The 21,112-nt window shown below is 49.1% G+C and overlaps 1 non-coding gene across 1 annotated transcript; it reads right to left on the bottom strand.

Moving 5' to 3' along the window:
• Positions 1 to 11,914: 11,914 nt before the first annotated feature.
• Positions 11,915 to 11,987, bottom strand: TRNAF-GAA (transfer RNA phenylalanine (anticodon GAA)). Its single transcript has one exon. It is a non-coding gene; the product is annotated as a tRNA-Phe (tRNA).
• Between the last annotated feature and the right edge of the window lie 9,125 nt (positions 11,988 to 21,112).

Raw genomic sequence — 21,112 nt, 5'->3', positions numbered from 1 at the left:
AAAATACATAGTTTGAGTACTTCATGCATGAACCGGCACATGGACATGAAGCATAAGTTGCAGTGGGAAGCTCAGTGTGCTACAATGCGGCCTAGCCGGCCGGGCCAACCACCGTCTGCCATATCTTGTGCATCCGCGGCCTCTTCATCCTCTGTGACTGGGGGGACAGCAGTCACACCTGTTTTGGGGCGCAGACCTGCCACCTCTTTACCCGCAACAGCCAGCGTGATTGGCAGGTCATCATTTTCTTTGGAGGTGGTAACACCAGCTGGTGTTGAGCTCTGTTCGACATCGATAGCACCACCTTTGGATCAAGGCAACCTAACATGTCCGCCTGCATCTTCCTCACAGACCGGCAGTTTGCCGGGGACACCCTTATCAACCCCGTCTAAGCACAATAGCCAGTCCTCGGTCCCTCAGATGTGGACAAGTAAAAGACCATTTCCTCCTAGCCATGAGAAAGCTAAGAGGTTGAATTTCACCATCTGCAAGCTCTTGGCTACAGAAATGCTGCCTTTCCGCCTGGTGGACACAGAGGATTTTCGAGACCTTATGTCCGTCGCAGTGCCCCAGTACCAGATGCCCAGTCGGCACTACTTCTCAAAGAAAGGTGTGCCTGCGCTCCACCAGCATGTCGCACACAACATCACCGCTTCTTTGAGAAACTCTGTGTGTGACAGGGTGCATTTCACCACAGACACTTGGACGAGTAGGCATGGACAGGGGCGTTACATGTCGCTGACTGGGCACTGGGTAACTATGGTGACAGCAGGACAAGGGGCTGCTGTCCAAGTATTGCCGTCCCCACGAGTTGTGCGTCAATCCTCTTTATGTCAAAGTTCCTCCACTGCTTCTGCCTCCTCAACCTCCTCTCGGTCTTCCACCTGCACCCAAAGCCTGTCTGGTCATGCCACAAGCTTTCTAACTGCGCAGAAGGGATCCTGCACACCTCCTTACTATGCTGGCAGTAGGGCTCAACGTCATCAGGCGGTTTTTACATTGAAATGTCTGGGAAATGTGAGTCACACAGCTGAGGAGTTGTGGTCAGCTCTGGAGAACCAATTTCATGAATGGTTGTCTCCACTGGACCTGAAACCAGGGAAGGCCGTGTGCGACAATGCTGCAAACCTGGGTGCGGCCTTTCGCCGGGGCAATGTCACACACGTGCCTTGTATGGCTCACGTGTTGAACCTGGTTGTCCAGCAATTTTTAGCCCACTATCCCAGACTAGATGGCCTTCTGCAGAGGGCACGGTCGCTGTGTGCTCACTTCCGCCGTTCGCATCCCGCAGCTCAGCGACTTACATCTCTACAGAAGTCGTTGGGCCTGCCACTTCACCGGCTAAAATGCGATGTGCCTACCCGGTGGAATTCAACTCTGCACATGTTGCAGCGACTGTGGCAGCACCGACAAACCCTGGTGCAATACGTTCTGACGTATAGCCTGGGCCTACGAGATTCAGAGGTGGGGCAAATCACGCTGGAGGAGTGGTCTCAGATCAGGGACCTATGCACCCTTCTGCACAGTTTTGAAATGGCGACGAAGATGTTTAGTGCTGACGATGCCATTATCAGCATGACTATTCCGGTGATTTACATGCTGGAGCACATGTTAAACAGAATTCGGAGTCAGGTGGTGGCACAAGAGGAGGTGGAGGAAGTAGAGGAGGAGGAGTTGTATGCGGAAGGGCTAACATCTGCAAGGTCCAGACGGTCGGCAGCACCAAGGCGGCAGGCATGTGAGGGTGGGGGAGATGGTTTTACCAGGGTGCATGGTAGCAGCCAAACTAGTGAGGAAGGTGCAGGAGCCCAGGAAGAAGTGGAGGACGAACTGATGGAAGACTCATCAGATGAGGGAGACCTTGATCACATTTCTGTTGTGCGAGGTTGGGGGGAGAGGACAGAGGAAGGAAGCATGATTGTTACCTCGCCACCAACACAACAGGGACTTGGTGCTCCTGGATGCGCAACACACATGAGTGCCTTCTTGCTGCACTACCTGCAACATGACCCTCGAATTGTGAGAATTAGAAATAATCCTGACTACTGGGTTGCCACACTGTTAGATCCCCGGTACAAAAGTAAATTTGCAGAAATTATTCCTGCCATAGAAAGGGATGCACGCATGCAGGAGTATCAGCAGAGACTGTTGCAAAATCTTACATGTGCTTTTCCACAAAATACCAGTGGTGCACGTAGTGAATCTCACAGTTCCAACTTGCCAACCGTGGGACCGTCAAGTGTTCAGCACTCAAACCGTAACAGAACCACAGTATCTGCTGGTAACATCAATTTTGCGGAATCATTTCACCACTTTTTTAGCCCATCCTTTGCAAGGCCACAGGAGACAAGAAGTCTGACACATAGTCAACGCCTAGAGACGATGGTACAGGAGTATCTCCAAGTAAACATTGAAGCCACGACTGTGTCACTGGACCCTTGCTCTTTTTGGGCTTCCAATCTGGATAAATGGCCGGAGCTAGCCACTTACGCCTTGGAGATCTTGTCATGCCCCGCAGCCAGCGTTCTGTCTGAACGTGTGTTCAGCGCTGCTGGTGGTGTGCTGACAGATAAGCGCACGCGGCTCTCCACTGATAATGTAGACAGACTCACGTTCATAAAGATGAACAAATCATGGATCCGAAACGACTTTTCTACCCCTGTGTCATCCTGGGGAGAGTAAAAGCTTGATGATTGGTTAAAATCACCCTACCAACCGTTTTAAGCTTTCAAATTACTAATCATGTTTATCTGTATCTTGACTGGAAAATAATTTGGGCTTTGTAGCAGTGTGCAGCACTGATCCTATTAGGCCATCTATACTAAAGCTTCACCAGATTTAAAATTAAAAATAATTTTTAGCTGCATCTAGCCCGGAAAATAATTTTGGGGCTCCGAGATGCGCAAGACACATAAGTGCCTTCTTGCTGCACTACCTGCAGCATGACCCTCATATTGTCAGAATTCGAAGTAATCATGACTACTGGGTTGCCACACTCTTAGATCCCCCAAACTTTTCGATCAACCTTTTCATTTTAATAAAGACCAAAAAAATGGTCATTTTTGAAATTATAAGCATTAGCAGTTTGTTAGAAACTGAAATCAAACAGTTTTCAACTCAAAACTTTATTCTAGGTGATGTTACATTTTCACATAGGACCCCTTGTTCGAAAGGAGCTTCTGAACTCTCTCGTCCATTGAATTTGTCAGGTTTTGGATGGTTTCTGCTTCAATTGTTTTGCATGAGGACAGAATACCCTCCCAGAGCTGTTGCTTAGATGTGAACTGCCTCCCGCCATCATAGACACTCCTTTTAATGATGCTCCAAAGGTTCTGAATGGGGTAGAGGTCAGGGGAGCATGGGGGTCACACCATAAGTTTGTCCCCTTTTATGCCCATATCAGCCAGAGATGCAGATGTTTTATGTGCAGCATGAGATGGTGCATTATCATGCAGAAAAATGATCTTGCTGTGAAATACACGGTTCTTCTTCTTGAACCATGGCAGGAAGTGCTGTTTGAGAAAATCCACATACATTATGGAGTTCATCTTTAGCGCCTTCAGGGATCCTAAAGGGGCCGACAATCTCTCTCCCCATGATTCCAGCCCAAAACATTACTCCACCTCCTCCTTGTTGGCGCTGTAGCCGTGTTTGCGTGGGGTGTCCATCAACCAGCCATCCTCCACTCCATCCATCTGGACCATCGAGCGCTGCACGGCACTCATCCGTGAACAAAACAGTTTTGAAATCAGTCTTCATGTAATGTTTGGCCCACTGGAGCCGTTTCTGCTTGTGTGAAGTGGATAGAGGAGGTCGACAGGATGGCGTATGCACAGCTGCAAACCTCTGAAGGACCCTGCATCTTGTTGTTCGGGGGACGTTGGAGGCACAAGCAGCTTCAAAAACTTGTCTGCTGCTATGACAAGGCTTTTTTGCCGCTGCTCTTTCAACCTGACGTAATTGCCTGTAGGAAAGAGTCCTCAATTTGCCCTTATCAGCACGCACACGTGTGTACTGTGAATCAGCTACATACTTCTTGATTGCCAAGACACTTCATCCTGATCATCGCACAATGTTGATTGTAGTCATGCCTTGACCTAAACACTCCACAATTTGTTGCTTCTCAGCAGCCGACACATCCTTTTTCTTTCCCATTTTGGCAGAAAATGTAGGCTGCTTAATAATGTGAGAGAGCCTTCTTAAGTAGTCTTGCCTTTCATTGGACACACCTGCCAAACTAATTAGCACAGGTGTCTGCAATTGCTTACAGTGATATAAAGAGCCCTGACACACATCACCATCAATGAGTTTAACTGACAAACAAACAAATTCTTCCCTTATCACTCCTAAACACTTTTTGCATAATAATTTGGAACGCAGTGTACATGTGCTTTTCCACAAAACACCAGCGGTTCACGTAGTGAATCTGACAGTTCTAACTTGCCAACCGTGGTCTGTATGGAGTTGTTCAATAAAGGGCCCAAAATTAAGATAACATAGATGGGAGAGGTCTTTATGAATAGGAATTCCTAAGTATTTGATACCCTGTGAGGGACAGGCAAAGGGAAAGTTGGACTGGATGGAATCCTATATGGATTTGGGGAGGGAGACATCGAGGGCCTCAGACTTCGCTGCATTGATTTTAAAATTTGACCATGTAACAAAGTGATCTATTTCAGCCATAACAGCATGGATGGATATATGTGATTGAGTGATATATACTAGGACATCATCAGCAAATAGAGAGCACTTGTACTCGGTGCCTCCCACCTCAATCCACCTAATATTGGGGTTATGGCGAATTGATGAGAGCAGGTGCTCCGTCACTAGGATGTATAAGAGAGGGGACAGAGGACAGCCCTGCCTTGTCCCATTGGTGATTGTGAAAGGTGATGAAAATGTTCTGACGCACCCCCTGGGCCTTGGGACACCCGGAGCCAGACCCTTTTTGGTGGATGCTGGTGGTTGTAGTCTTCGTGGCGGCGACCCGGTTCCGTGGCTCAGGGCGGTCAAACCAGTGGCGGAACTATTTATGTGGTTTTGATGTTTAAATGTACGACTACGCCACCCGTGGATTGCGGTCAGAGTGAACCGCTGCTACATGGCAGACCGCTGAGGCTGGTGTTGTGGGTGCAGTAGAGCGTAGCATAACTCCCCACGGGAGGAGTATAGCCTCAGGGCAGTATATGCGGAGGATGGGGGTGATGGTGCAGGGCAGCAGCAGTAACGACATGGAGTCAGTGATGCAGTTCAGGGCCTTTACTCACAGTTCTTATTATCCAGACCACGTCTGCAGGTAACGGCTGCCCACGTCGTACTGTGCTCACCAGGTGAGGGGCTCAGACAACTCCCAGATAACTTTGGAGCACTTCACAGGACCCCCTTTGTGTGTCCTTTGTCTGGCCTTTCTTACCAACACTTCTGTCCGGCTGCCTCGGGCCTCCTCTTGGTAAACTTGGCGCCAGTTTCCCTGACCCTATGTGGTGCCTTCCTAGCGGGTGTAGCGAGGGGCTGCGCCACATAAAATGTCAGAGCCTCCGGTTTCTAGCTGAGGGTCGTTTTCTGCCTCCACTAGTTCGGGGACCGGTCTCCCCCTTTGGCCTGACCCCTCCACGCAGGTGGATTCGGGCGTGCGGTGGCGACTCGCCCGTCCGCACCCCTAGGATCCTTTCATTCCTCGTTCCTGGAGCCTTCTCCGCTCCTCTTCCTTCCTTCTCCCTCTTCCAGGCCTGGGCCTCTGTTACTAGGCCCGCCTCCGGAGCAGAGCTCATGCAGAGCCCCTGCTCCCTGCCACTTCTGCTCAGACTTCTCTGCACTGAACTAAGATGGTGCCCACCTTTTATACTCCCTTCTCAATGCACCCAGGAACTGCTTCCTCCCTGCTCCTGCACTACCGGCTTCCCCTTCCTCAGTGTTCCCTCCTCCCACTCCAGCCAGGGACAGGGACTGTCGTGCCCATCTCAGGGGTATATTGGTCGCCCTGCCCCACGGCAATGTGGTGTAATGCATGCAGGTGTCGGGTCCTGATCCACACTCCATCCTTACCTGAGAGTGAGATATCACACCTCTGGGTGAGGTGCAATACGTCTGTAGCAACCGAGCCCTCAGGGTGCTACAGTTCCATTTATCTTCAGCCTAGGTGACGTATTGTGATACAGGGCCGTGATTTTGGCTATAAAAGGGTCCCCTAGACCCCTACCCCAAGCTTTTTAAGAGAATCATATATGGCGTGCCAGGAGACTCTATGGAATGCTTTCTCAGCATCCAACGAGAGTATCTAATTACAAATTTTTAACTGCATCTAGCCCAGGAAATACTTTGTGCCTAGTAGCAGTGTCTGCTAGTCAGCGGATTATCCCGGCTGTTAAGCAAGCTACACCACCTGCAGTTTAGACACTTAATTTTTTCAAAGGAAATGCTTCGGGACCATGGGATACTTAGTGAAGAGCATCAGGAGGCACCCCAAGGCATAGGGGCTGGGACTGGCAGTAGGATGCCTTGCGGTGGACAGCCGAGCTCGATCCTTATAAAAGCTTTTTAACTGCAGCAGCTTTAGTGGACGCTACTGGAGCTGGAATTACGCGGCTGCTGGCATGAGACTTGCCCTCCAATAGATCCTTGTAAATGGATTTAAAGTGTATTCATTCAAATTAGAGAGACAATTTAAATTAAAAAGCTTAGAGCTGCCTCCACCACAGGGGGGCTCGCTCGACCCACCAGCGGACAGGCACCAGTATTGGGAGAGGGGGGCTGGCCATCAGGGTTCACCGCGGCTCTGGCACAAACCCGGCGACACGGAGGTGGCACGGGCAGGAGCGGACTGGCCGTGTCGGCTTCTCACTTTTTGGATTTTAGAAGGGCATGACATGCCTATATCTGTGTCTCCCCCTCCTTTTACTCCTCCACCTCTTTTATTTTCGCATGACTATATGTACTTGTCACTTTTCCATGTGTTAGTTATGTCTTCTGAGCAGTTTGTCAGCTTTTGGACACCTTTGAAGGTGTTTTCTATGTGTTTCTATGTGTTTTTGTTTGCCTGCCATTGGTTTTAACGGTGTTCGAAGGTGTTCGACGAACAGTTCGACGAACAGTTCGGCGAACACACGGGTGTTCGACGAACCGAACCGAACTCGAACACTACGGGGGTGGCTCAACACTACTGCACAGAAACTACAACCCTTACTACAAAAAGATGCCCGATTGCAATCCATATTTCCAGACCCCCCACTTCTGTGTTTCAGGCAGCCCCCAAATCTAAGAAGCATCATTGTCAGAAGCTCCCTGTCATCTCCACCAGCTACAGGAACCTTTCCTTGCAACCAGAAAAAATGTAAAACCTGTCCATGTATAACGACCACAGACAAGATAAAGGTCCCCAATTCACATCAGGACTATAAGATCCCAGGTACGTTCAGCTGTGTCACATCTAATGTAGTGTACTTAATTATATGCACCAAATGTCCAGCTGGGGGTCTTTATGTAGGGGAGACAGGGTAAAAACTTAGAACAAGGATGAATCATCTTCACACAATAAAAGAAAAAAGAATAGATCTGCCTGTAGCCAAGCATTTTTGTTCTCCTGATCACAGCATAGAATATATGAAATTACTAGTATTAACCCCTTAACCGCCGAGGGTGGTTTGCACGTTAATGACCAGGCCAATTTTTACAATTCTGACCACTGTCACTTTATGAGGTAATTACTCTGGAACGCTTCAACGGATCCCCCTGATTCTGAGAATGTTTTTTCATGACATATTGTACTTCATGATTTTGGTAAAATTTCTTCGATATCACTTGCATTTATTTGTAAAAAAAACGGAAATTTGGCGAAAATTTTTAAAATTTTGCAATTTTGAAAATTTGAATTTTTATGCCCTTAAATCAGAGAGATATGTCACACAAAATACTTAATAAATAACATTTCCCACATGTGTACTTTACATCAGCACAATTTTGGAACCAAAATTTTTTTTGTTAGGGAGCTATAAGGGTTAAAAGTTGACCAGCGATTTCTCATTTTTCCAACAAAATTTACAAAACCATTTTTTTAGGGACCACATCACATTTGAAGTCACTTTGAGAGGTCTTTATGACAGAAAATACCCAAAAGTGACACCATTCAAAAAACTGCAACCCTCAAGGTGCTCAAAACCACATACAAGAAGTTTATTAACCCTTCAGGTGCTTCACAGGAATTTTTTGAATGTGGAAGAAAAAAATGAACATTTAACTTTTTTCACAAAAATTTTATTTTAGACCCAATTTTTATTATTTTCACAGGGGTAACAAGAAAAAATGGACCCCAAAATTTGTTGTGCAATTTCCCCTGGGCACGCAGATACCCCATATGTGGGGAAAAAACACTGCTTGGGCGCACGGCAGGGCTCGGAAGGGAAGGAGCGCCATTTGACTTTTTGATTGTAAAATTTGCTTGAATAATTAGTGGACTCCATGTTGCGTTTGGAGAGCCCCTGATGTACCTAAACATTGGAGTTCCCCCACAAGTGACCCCATTTTGGAAACTAGAACCCCCAAGTCACCTATCTAGATGCATAGTGAGCACTTGGAACCCCCAGGTGCTTCACAAATTGATTTTTAAAAATGAAAAAGTATTTTTTTTTCCACTTTTTCATTTTTACGAATCAATTTGTGAAGCACCTGGGGGTTCCAAGTGCTTACTATGCATCTAGATAGGTGCCTTGGGGGGTCTAGTTTCCAAAATGGGGTCAATTGTGAGGGAGCTACAATGTTTAGGCACACAGGGGCTCTCCAAATGCGACATGGTTCCAATTTGTTAGCGGACACCATGTCGCATTTGGAGAGCTCCTGTGTGCCTAAAAATTGGAGCTCCCCCACAAGTGACCCCATTTTGGAAACTAGACCACCCAAGGCACCTATCTAGATGCATAGTGAGCACTTGGAACCCCCAGGTGCTTCACAAATTGATTCGTAAAAATGAAAAAGTATTTTTTTTCCCACTTTTTAATTTTTACGAATCAATTTGTGAAGCACCTGGGGGTTCCAAGTGCTCACTATGCATCTAGATAGGTGCCTTGGGGGGTCTAGTTTCCAAAATGGGGTCACTTGTGGGGGAGCTCCAATGTTTAGGCACACAGGGGCTCTCCAAACGCAGCATGGCGTCCGCTAACAATTAGAGCCGATTTTCCATTCAATTTGTTAGCGGACACCATGTCGCGTTTGGAGAGCCCCTGATGTGACTAAACAGTGGAGCTCCCCCACAAGTGACCCCATTTTGGAAACTATACCCCTCAAGGATTTTGTTAAGGGGTATGGTGAACATTTTGAACCCAGAGGTACGACACAGAATTTGATAACATTAGGTCATCATATTGAATAAGTTGTCATTAGTCTTGAGCGCAAGTGCTCGCTACTTGAGTTTGCATCGGGTACTCAGGTATGCACCATGTACTGCGTGTGCTCGAGTGACATGCTCGAGTCCCTTCCCCGCATGTTTCACGGTTATTAGACACCCAAAAAAAAACATGCGGGGATCGCTCAGCATGGCAGGCAATCCCCGCAAAGTTTTTTTGGCCGCGAAGCATATGGGGCGGAGACTCGAGCATGTCACTCAAATACCCACGATACTCAATGCATACCAGAGCACCCGATGTAAACTCAAGTAGCGAGCACTTGCGCTCAACACTAGTCGCCATATCGTCATCTTTTTTTCTTACTTTTGAAAAAAATCCCAACCCTAACCCCAAACCCAGCCCTAACCCTAGCCCTATCCCGAGCCCAACCCTAACCCGAGAGTTTATTTTTTACGCCGTTCCTCGTGCGGTATATAAGTGATTAGACGACCTTATTCTTCGGGTCGGTGAGACTACAGCGATACCAGAATCATATGGGGTTTTTATGACTGACAGCTGTCACAAACTAAAAGACGCATTTTTTGTAAAATCTAGTTTCTGCATCGCCATATTTTGAGAGCTATAATTTTTCCAGATTTTGGCAGTCAGTCATGTGACAGCTTGTTTTTTTCAGGATGAGTTAACGTTGTTATTGGTGCCATTTTCAGGCACGTGACATTTTTTGATCGTTTTCTATTCGATTTTTGGGAGGCAGAATAAACAAAAACCAACAATTCAGGAATTGTTTTTTTTTTTTTTTTTATTCTGTTCCGCGTGTGGTAAAATTGATAAGGTAGCTTTATTCTTCGGGTCAGTACGTTTACAGCGGTACCACATTTATATCGTTTTTTTTATGTTTTGCACTTTTACATAATAAAAGCAATTTTATAGAAAAAAATATTTTTTAGCATAGCTTTATTCTGAGAGCTATAACTTTTTTATTTTTCAGCTGATAGAGCAGTATGGCGGCTTGTTTTTTGCGGGACGAGATGACGTTTTCAGCGGTACCATTTTTATTTATATTCGTCTTTTTGATAATGTGTTATTGTATTTTTTGTTTGGCGGTATGGTGATAAAGCATTGATTTTTGCTTTGTTTTTTATTTCTTTTTTTTACCGTGTTCACTGAAAGGGCTAACTAGTGGGACAGTTTTATAGGTCAGGTCGTTCCGGACGCGGCGATACCAAATACATGTACTTTTATTGTTTTTTTTTATAATAATATTTATTGATGGGTACATTATATTTTTATTTTTGGTGGATTCTTTTTTTTAAATATTTTTTTTTTTTTTCACTTTCTGACAGTATTTATACTTTTTTACTTTGTCCCACTATAGGACTTTCACTTTTTTTTCTCTGATTGCCTGCATGGCACAGGAATGCAGCACCATTCCTGTGCCATGCAGGCTGTCAGCGCTGGACAGGGAGAAGATAGTTTGGAGATGCACTGCGCATGTCCAAAAAATCTTCCTGCTGTCTGGTGACCCGGATGCTGTCATGCGACATCGGGTCGTCATGGCAACATCCTGGAAGCCACGGCAGACAGCGCTGGAGGCCGGAAGAGGAGGTGAGTATCTGCGATCACCTCCCCTTGCCACCGCAATGCTGCGATCGACTTCGATCGCAGCATTGCAGGGGTTAATGTGCCGGGAGCGGTGCGGGACCGCTCCCTGCACACAGCCCTGGGTGTCAGCTGTGACAATCAGCTGACACCCGGCGGCGATCGCGCCCGCACAGCCTGTGTGCACGCGCGATGACGTACTAATACGGGTCTGGCTCTTAAGTCCCAGGGCACAGACGCATATTAGTACGTCTAATGTTGTTAAGGGGTTAAAAGGTAACTTCAAATCTCAAAGAGAAAGAAGAATCTCAGAATATAAACTGATGATGACCTTTAACACTTTCAGAGCAGGAATGAATGTGTCGCATGGATTTATGTCATTCTACATCAATTAAGGAATGTGCTCCTCAGACTCTCAGACCTGTGAGGTCATCACAACACTGGACACAGGACAATAAAACCTTCACACTCCTTATCTATTAACTGCTAAAATATTTATAGCCAGAACTGTTTATTTCTTCCATAATAACTCTGCTTTTCATCATCTGTCTTACCTATTGCATTTTTTTCTTCTCTTGTTTGTCTTATTGTATATAAATATGTGACTCCAGATTTTGTGTTATACTAGCCTGATGAAGAGACCTGAGTAGTCTCGAAAGCTTGCAATTTGTTATCATCTTTTCAGTTAGCCATTAAAAGGTATCAACCACTGAGGACTCTCAAATCTAAATATTTTTCTATCTACTGGCTAACACGGTACAAGAATATAGATTTGTAAATAATAATTAGTAATGAAATGTTGCAGTTGTCATATTGTCCACTAGTATCAGATGCACACGTTACAGATTTGTAAACCATGATTGCCATTTTTAAGATTATGATATTAAGTGTCTTTATGATCTGTGAATTGTGGAGTCCTGGAAAAAAAATCAACGCAGAGGAAAAAGTAAAAATATTCTTTAAAAAAATGCCTTTCCTTATGCCAAAACCCAGGATCGAACCAGAGACCTTTAGATCTTCAGTCTAACGCTCTCCCGACTGAGCTATTTCGGCTGGTGATGAGCTGTAAACTTCAACAGTGTAAACTGAGGTCTAGAAAAGTTTCAATAAAAGAAAATTATATTTTCATATCTTCGGCAGTTCTAAAAATTAATATTCCTAGTGGAAAAATAGAAAGTTATAGCAGCATATTGACAATAATACAAGAGTGGAGAATACCCACAATTTGTTATAAGACCTTTTTATTGTATTTGGAACAGACCAAATACTGCACTTTACTGTACAGAGAAACGCCTTCACGAGGACCCGTCCCAAGGTCAGAACTGAGCAGTTTTTGCCCCTATTTTATTCCGACTGTTCCCCTGAGTTTACCACTTTTTGCTCTTTGAAATTCACCATCCAGTTCCTTAGATATGGGCATTTTTGTTTAGTGATAATTTTTTGTCTTTTATCAAGGGGGCGTTGCTCGCAGGGTAATAATGCAGAGCAGCCTAAAGACACGCCCACAGAGAATCCTGTGAGCCACACCCCTTTGGAATGAACAGAAAAATTTGCACTAACATAAAGATCCCAGATCTCTGGAATTGTATGGCAGATTAAAAAAAAGGAATAGTGAGGAGATCAGCGGGCATAAAACAAGGGGCAAAAACTGGAAACTTTTGACCCGGTGATAGGTCATCCTTAACCCCTTTCTGACGTGTGACCTAATAGCGCGTCATGGTGACCTGGGCCGATTGGACCAATGACATACTACTAGGTCATGGTCTTTAATGCGGTCCCGGTGATCGCATTAAATTTCCAGCACCATCTTACCTCAAGGTAGATGGCGCCGGCAACTCAGGGAAAGTCGCAGCCCCACCACACCCACGATCGTTGTGATTGGCTGTTCAATTCTGAACAGCCAATCACAGCATTCTCACCGTTTCCGGTTTTCGGTGATGTGCAGCCTAGGATCGGTGGTCCTAAGAGCACCGATCCTAGGCTGTTGCTAGGAGACCCCAGCCCTGACCCCAAAGCGCCATGATCGGTGCGATCGTAGCGTGACCGCGTGGTGACAGGGCAGCGGTCATGGGGCTGTGACCGGCTTGTGACCTGCCTGTCACCACCCCATGACCTCCTGTAATGTGATGAAAGACCCAGACTGGTCTGATTGGAGCGATCGATGATGACATTGATCGCTCCAATCAGAGTACCTGAATACAGGTGACTGGGCGGTCACAGGGAGGTGTCACCTCCCTGTGACCCCCTGTGGTGCTAGTTCTGCCCCAGCCATGTATGATTGGTGGGATCAATGTCAACAGTGTAAACTGAGGTCTAGAAAAGTTTCAATAAAAGAAAATTATATTTTCATATCTTCAGCAGTTCTAAGCATTAATTTTCCTAGAGGAAAAATAGAAAGTTATAGCAGCATATTGACACCTCCCTGTGACCCCCTGTGGTGCTAGTTCTGCCCCCCAGCCATGTATGATTGGTGGGATCAATGTCACCAATCAGATGGCTTGGGTAGAGCATGCACCACAAGGGGTCACAGGGAGGTGACACCTCCCTGTGACCGCCCGGTCACCTGTATTCAGGTACTCTGATAGGAGCGATCAATGTCATCATCGATCGCTCCAATCAGATTACCTAACCGGGAGGTGACTGGGTGGTGACCAGCCTGTCACCACCCTATCACCCCCCTGTGACTGCCCTGCAGACCCTCACACTTGGTGAGGATTTCTACAGAGCAGTCACATCTGATCTGTCTGTCGCTGGGCCTTGTAGTGCCACAGAATCTTCTGTGACACTACAAGACCGTCTTCTCACCTGCTCCAGTCGCTGCTGCTCCTGCTCTGGTCTTCTGGATCTTCTGCTCTGGTGTTAAGGGTCTCTTGCTCCAGAGCCTGCTGAAAAGAGAACAGAGAAGACTTTGGTATGTCCATCTCTGTTCTCCCCTCATCCTCCCCAATCCCCCCTCTCCCTTCCCCCTCTCCCTACCTCCATTCCCATCCGGGTTTTTTTTTTCATGCGTCCTGCAGCGGCTGAGCTCTGACCAGTGACTACATCACTGATCAACGTCGGTGCTCGCTGCTTTTCAGGAGTTTTTTTGTTAATTCTCTTGGTTCTGGTCTCCAGCTCCAGCTTCAGTCCTGGTTTCCTGTTCCTGGCTCCAGTTCCTGCTCCGGGCGCCGACTCCTGCTCCGCGCGCCGACTCCTGCTCCGGGCCCGGTCTCCAGCTCCGGACCCGGGTTTCCAGCTCCTGGGTCTTCTGTGCCGATCCTGCTGCTGATCCTGCTCCAGAGCCTGCTGCTGAAAGAAGAACAGAGAAGACTTTGGTAAGTCCATCTCTGATCTCCCCTCATCCACCCCAATTCCCCTCTTCCCACTTCCCACACATCCGTGCGCATATCCAGCAGCTGCAGAGCATTGATCGGTGACATAGTTCACCGATCCACACTCATGATCGCTGTTTGCACCACATTCAGTAGTCCCTTTTTCCCCCTTTTTTTTTTTCATAAAAAAAAGTTCACACCAAGCACACTGACACACACACACTCTAAATAAAGTACAGACACACACGCACTACATACATAACAAAAAAAAATTGTCCCACTCATCCCAAACTCGCTATTCAGCTGAGGAGGCATATGCTTTCCTTGCCTCCGACACTGACAGCGAGGGTGAGGATCCCACATTTCTTTATTTTTCCGACTCCTCGTTGTCCTCCTCTTCCTCCTCTTCTTCCTCCTCCTCCTCTTCTTCCTCCTCAGGTGCTGCTGGGCCGCCCCACAATCATCCCAGGAGAGAAGACGAACCAGCCCCCCTCACTACTGACCCCATATGGACCTCGCCCCCTGAAGACTATGAGCCACTCATTCCTGATTTCGTGGCGGAATCAGGAATCAAGTTTGACACCACCAGCCTCACAGAAATAGACTTTTTCAAAGTGATGGAGCGGGCCCCAGTACTTCTGGAACTGAAGGACCTCGAATTGTATGAGGCCAGCATTTCCCAGGGGAGATCCCTCAAGTCGCAAAAAAAGGTAAGTCACAAAAGAGGTGCCGAGTGTGTTATAAAAGGGGAATACGCAAGGACACCATTTATCAATGTGACTTCTGCCCCTACAAACCTGGCCTGTGCATGAAAGAATGCTTCAAAAAGTACCATACTTCCATGCACTACTAAATTAATTTCTGACGTATGACAACCTGATGAACACTACACTACTGACGTAGTGTTCGTCAGGTTGTCATACGTCAGTTGTGTAGTGTTCGTCAAGTTGTCCTACACAACTGACATATGACGCTACATTATAAACTTCACAAATCAGGTATCAGTTCCAAAAAGGGGGCACTTGTTGGGCATTTCCACTGTTTAGGTGTAAGGGGGAAGACTGGGGTGTAAGTACTTTCAGAACAAGGGATCCGGAACTGCTGGGGCCGTGCCTCTAGTTGCAGGGGGAAAACAGACTGCGGTCACAGGAGTCAGGGGACCAGGAAGCTGGGGGCGTGTCCAGAGCCAGAGCTCAGGGGTCAGGTGACCGGGGAGCTAGGGGCATGTCTAGGAAGAGGGAGAAAAAGGAGTTTTGTGCGGGAAAGCAGGGAATTGACAGTTGGAGTCAAGCCCCACTAAAGGGAGAAGAGATGCAGGGTCCGTGGAGACGAGCAAGTGAGATGCAGTGTTATGGACTAGGGGCTCAGCGGGTCAAACCGGACACCGCCAACTGCCGCCAGAAGATGGAGCATTGTTTACTCGCGGAAGCCAGAAGAAAACAACACTGGCATCAGTCGGCAACGGCCTTGTGGGGAACAAGAGTCAGCTAAGTGTACAACGGCCGATTACAACCGTTTTGACTCTGCTACATCTAGCCAAACTGTGGATTGTCGGTTACAGCCTGTTACCTACTACTTCCCTTGTTGTCCCCATATTTCCCGTTACTCCCTGTGTGGAGATTGACCCTGTTACAATAAATCCCCCCCCCATGTTTATTAACCCTGTACTGGCAGCTCTGTGTTTCTGTGTCACTGCATATAAAGTACCTGTGTCACAATTGGCGTAGTCGGCAGGATGCAGTCTTTAGACACAGATATTGCAGATCAGTCCATCCTGGGAGCCCCTAGATCTAGCTTGCCCCTGAGGGCCATGCTCAGCAATCTCCCAAAGTTCACCGGGGACAATATGATGCTGTGGGACTTGGTTGAGAGAGTTAGGAGCATGTTACGTATGCATCCGATGACCCCAGCTATGTAAGCTGAAATAGCCTTACTGGTCCTGGACGGAAAGGCCTGGCACTCCGTGATGTACAGCCCTCCTCATGACCGGGATACTGTAGAAAAAGTGGTGCAGCTATTGGAGGAGATGCATTGGGATCCCACCAATGTAGGAGAGCTGAGGATACGGCTGTTTCACCAAGTGCAGAAGGAGGGGGAGACTGTGACGCAGTATGTTAATGCATTACAGAGGGTGCATGCCTATATCACTAGAAAAGATGACATGGGGAATCTGGGAATGGGTCCCCCTGATGTGATCTTAAGGGACCAATTTGTGGCAGGCCTCAGGGATGTGCAGCTAAAGCAGGCCTTGCGGGAGTGCCTGCGCGCTAACCCACGTATGACTTTTCTAGAAGTGGGGGCGGAGGCACGTGTGAGAGAGCAGGAGATGGGGGTGACGGCCCTGGCAGGGTTGGTCCAGAGTAACGAGGTACCCACCCTGCCTGCAGCTGAACTGGAATGGGCTCGAGAGATGAAAAAGGAGATACAGGAGATGCGGGGTGAATGGTCCAGTCTCAAGAAGACCCCGGCACCGACACCAGAGATACCAGGATCGATTGCCCCAGTTAGGGAAAGAATTGAATTCAGGCCCCGCCCTGCAGGAGAGTTCCATAGAGAAGTGAGGCAGCCCTACACAGACAGAGACACGACCTGCTGGAAGTGTGGAGGCACAGGACATTACACCAGGGGCTGTGCTAGCCGAGGGCGGCCCCTGTCACGGCAGTCGTTAAACTAATGTGCTCCATGTTTGGGGGACACAGCCCGGAGCCTAAGGAAGGGGAAAGAAAAAGAGGAAGTCCCAAGGACCTAGTTTCCACCAGCCCAACTGTCTGGGCCGAAATAAGCGGTCGGGCTGTTCACTGCCTGATTGACTCGGGATCCCATGGTGACTCCTGGTGGCTCGGACACTGGCCACCTTCCAGGGTTCAATGTTATAGTGTGTTGTGTTAATCTGGGCGAAGGTGATCTTACACTCCCTCCCAGGGCGGAAATAGCCCAGATTCTGGGAATGCCAGAGAAGTTAGTGCGACCTGATGTGGTACAGCTGTCCGCTGTACGAGGAGACCCCTGGACTCTGGCGGTCACCGCGCCGCCGGAATCCCACCATGCTAGTGCGAAGGGGGGACGAAGAATCCTAGAACAAATGCGGGCTGAATTGACGAGACTTTCACCTCGACTGGTGCAGCAGGTTGAGGAGGTACTGGAGCGGTACCAGGAAGTTTTTGCTCGCCACGAGGATGATTTTGGTTGCACCGAAGCCATTACCCATGAGATTCCCACGGGGAGCGCTGTCCCAGTGCGGGAGAGATACCGGCAGATACCTCCCCAGATGTATAAAGAGGTTAAGGAGATGCTAGCCCATATGTTACAGAGTCAGAGTCCGTGGGCAGCCCCGTTCGTCCTGGTCAGGAAGAAAGATGGGACCCTGCGGTTCTGTGTGGACTATAGACGACTGAATGTCTGTACAGTACTAGACTCTTACCGACTACCCCGAATCGAAGAGTCCCTGTCGGTCTTAGGGAAGGCAAGATACTTCTCCTCCTTGGATCTGGCCAGCGGGTATTGGCAAGTGCCCGTGGCCGAACATGACCGTGCGAAGACGGCGTTCATATTACCCATGGGACTGTTCGAGTTCAATCGGATGCCCTTCGGCCTGACTAACACCCTCGGGACTTTCCAGCGTCTGATGGAGAGGTGCTTGGGCGATTTGAACTTTGAGTCGACACTGATTTATCTTGATTTCATAATTGTCTATGCCGCCACCTTCGAGGAGCACCTCCAGCGACTGGAGCAAGTACTGAGTCGCCTACAGAGTCATGGCCTAAAGGTGAAGCCCCAGAAGTGCCACCTATTCAGCAAACAGATCGAATATCTCGGTCATACTGTGTCCGGTGAAGGAGTCAGGCCCACCCGGGAAAAGGTGGCCACCATACAGGAGTGGCCTACCCCGAAGACAGTGAAGGACGTTCGGGTCTTCCTGGGACTTGCCGGGTACTACCGAAGATTCGTGAAGAACTTCACCCTCATAGCCAACCCATTGCTGGAGCTACTTAAGGGAGTGCCGGCGGGCTCCAAGAATCGGGCGATTTGGTGGGGAAGCAGCCGTCCGTGCCCTAAAAATGGCCCTGACCGAGGCCCCAACACTTGCCTATGCGGATTTCTCCTAACCATTCATACTCCACACTGATGGGAGCCTACATGGTCTGTTATCCCATGTTATCCCAAGTGCAGGAGGAGAAAAAGCGTGTGATTGCGTACGCCAGTCACTCCCTTCACGACTCTGAGAGGAAACCTGATAATTATAGCTCTTTCAAATTAGAGTTGCTGGCTCTGTTTTGGGCAATGACCGAAAAGTTCACAGAGTATTTGTCCAGGTCTGAAGTACTGGTGAGAACAGATAACAACCCGCTGGCTCACCTGGAGAATACGAAATTGGGGGCCCTGGAGCAGCGATGGGTGGCCCTCATGACCAGGTACCAGTGTAACGGGTCTGGGAGGTGGAACCTCTGAGCTACTCTACAAAGGGACAGTCCTTGTAAGGAAGCGGGTGGCTCCCAGGGAAGGCGGGCAGGTAGTCACGGCAAGAGACAGGAGCAGTCTCTGGGAAGAGGGGCAGGAGGTCACGGCAAGTAATGCGAACAGTCTCTTGACAGGCGGGTGGTCACGGCAAGTGACAGCAGGGTAAGAGTCTCTGGACAGGCAGGTGGTCACGGCAAGTGACAGCAGGGTAAGAGTCTCTAGACAGGCAGGTGGTCACGGCAAGTGATGGCAGAGCCTCTAGGTAGGCTAGCAGGCGTGTAGCAGGAGAGCGCTCCCAGGTGAGCGGGTAAGAGTCTCTCGGCTGGCTGGCAGGTGGACACGGCAGGTGACGGCAGAGCCTCCAGGTAGGCTAGCTGGCAGGTAGCAGGTGAGCGCTCCCAGGTGAGCGGGTAAGAGTCTCTCGGCTGGCTGGCAGGTGGTCACGGCAAGTGACGGCAGAGCCTCCAGGTAGGCTAGCTGGCAGGTAGCAGGTGAGCGCTCCCAGGTGAGCGGGTAAGAGTCTCTCGGCTGGCTGGCAGGTGGCCACGGCAAGTGACGGCAGAGCCTCCAGGTAGGCTAGCTGGCAGGTAGCAGGTGAGCGCTCCCAGGTGAGCGGGAAAGAGTCTCTCGGCTGGCTGGCAGGTGATCTCAGGCAGGTATCAGGCAGGTATCAGGCAGGTGCTTCCTGATCAGCAGGCGGACTCGTCCATAGACAGACTGGCGGATGCAGGTAGACAGACTGTCGGACCGCAGGGATGCAAGCAGGTAGACAGAGCTGGAAAGCAGACTGGCAACGGGACCTGAGGGCTGAAGCGGAGGTGAAAGGCTTTGCAACAACTTTGCTCGGGCACCTCCATTTTGAAGGAGGTGCCTTATATATGGGAGCTCCACCGGCAATTGGCTGGGGACTCCTTAGGACGGCGCACGCGGCCCCTTTAAGAGAGAGGGAGTGCGCGCGTGCGCGCCCTAAGCACAGTGCCTGGGAAGCGGCGAGCACTGCCAGCAGCGCGGGAAGAGGACGCCGAGGACGGAGCAGGGAGGTGAGAGGAACGGCGTCTCTGCCTAGCAGGAGGCAGGGACGCCGACACTACAACCAGTTTAAGATCGCCTACCGGTCTAAAGCAGAGAACACTCACGCTGACGCCCTCTCCAGAGTGACATATGAGTGGCCGGATCATGACCGCGATGAAGATTTGGAGGTGGATGAGGTCTCTAGCTTCCGAAGTTTCGTGGGACCGCTGGTCGAGGCGGAGGGACAGATCAGAAAGACGTCGAAAGAACAAGTGCAAGGGAAGCCAAGAGATGACTGGGTCCGACTTCAACAGACTGACAAAGAAGTTGCCCAATTACATCAATGGGTGACTTTGAGACAGGTCCCCAGTCGAGAGGAGAGGAGTACCCTGTTCCCGGGGGCACTGAAAATGCTGGGACCATGGGAGAGACTTTGTTTGCGAGATGGGCTGCTGTACTGACGGGTACAGCTACCGCGAGAGTTCAGGATCACCTGGCAAGTGGTGATCCCAGAGAAGTTGGTCGGAGTAGTGGCTAAGGAGGCTCATGAAAGAGGGGCTCACTTCGGACCATAGAAGACATTTCAGTGGTTGCAGAGGCTGGTGTATCACCCCCGACTGCGAGCAACAATAGAAGACACTTGTCGAAGATGTCGGAGCTGTGAGCTGGTTAAGTCCCCGGAGCAGCGGGTCCCCATACAAATCATTGTGACTTCTGCCCCCTTGGAGGTGCTGATGATCGACTATTTGACTGTTGGACTGGCGCATCTTGGGTATGAACATTGCCTGGTGATGACAGACCACTTCACAAAGTTTGCGGTGGTGACCCCGTCCAGAGACCAGACCGCCGAATCAGCTACGCAGGCCATCTGCCGAGACTTCATTCAGGTGTACGGCTGCCCAAAGAAGATCCATTCCGATCAAGGCGTCTGCTTCCAGGGCCGGGTGATGGAAGAGCTGCAACGGTTGTACAGGATTGAGAAGTCACAGACTACTCCTTACCACCCTTAAAGAAATGGGGCCTGTGAACACTTTAATCGGACACTGATCTAAATGCTCCGCATGTTGGAGGAAGATCGGAAGGTACGATGGCCTGAGTTTGTGGCCGAGCTGGTGTGGGTCTACAACAACCAAGTGAATAGTACGACGGGGTTCACTCCTTATACCTTACTAATCGGGCAAAAGGGGCGAGAGATTACTGAGTTAGAGCTGGACCCCAAGGAGGACTAACCATGGACGGGGATGTCTTCCTCTGTCCGGGAACACCAGCATCGACTGCAGACCCTCCGACGGTTGGTACAACAAAAGTTTCGAGAGCTCAAACATCTTAAGACATTGCCCGTCCGAGGGACAGCTCTGAGGCCCGGGGAGCGGGTGTTGGTTCGAGACAGGCGGCCCT

The sequence above is a fragment of the Phyllobates terribilis genome, unplaced genomic scaffold (genome assembly GCF_046119375.1).
Source record: "Phyllobates terribilis strain yellow unplaced genomic scaffold, ASM4611937v1 Scaffold_65__1_contigs__length_7625178, whole genome shotgun sequence".
NCBI lineage: Eukaryota > Metazoa > Chordata > Amphibia > Anura > Dendrobatidae > Phyllobates > Phyllobates terribilis.
Note: the sequence above shows the minus strand (reverse complement) of the source record. Positions and strands in the feature narration are given on the sequence as shown.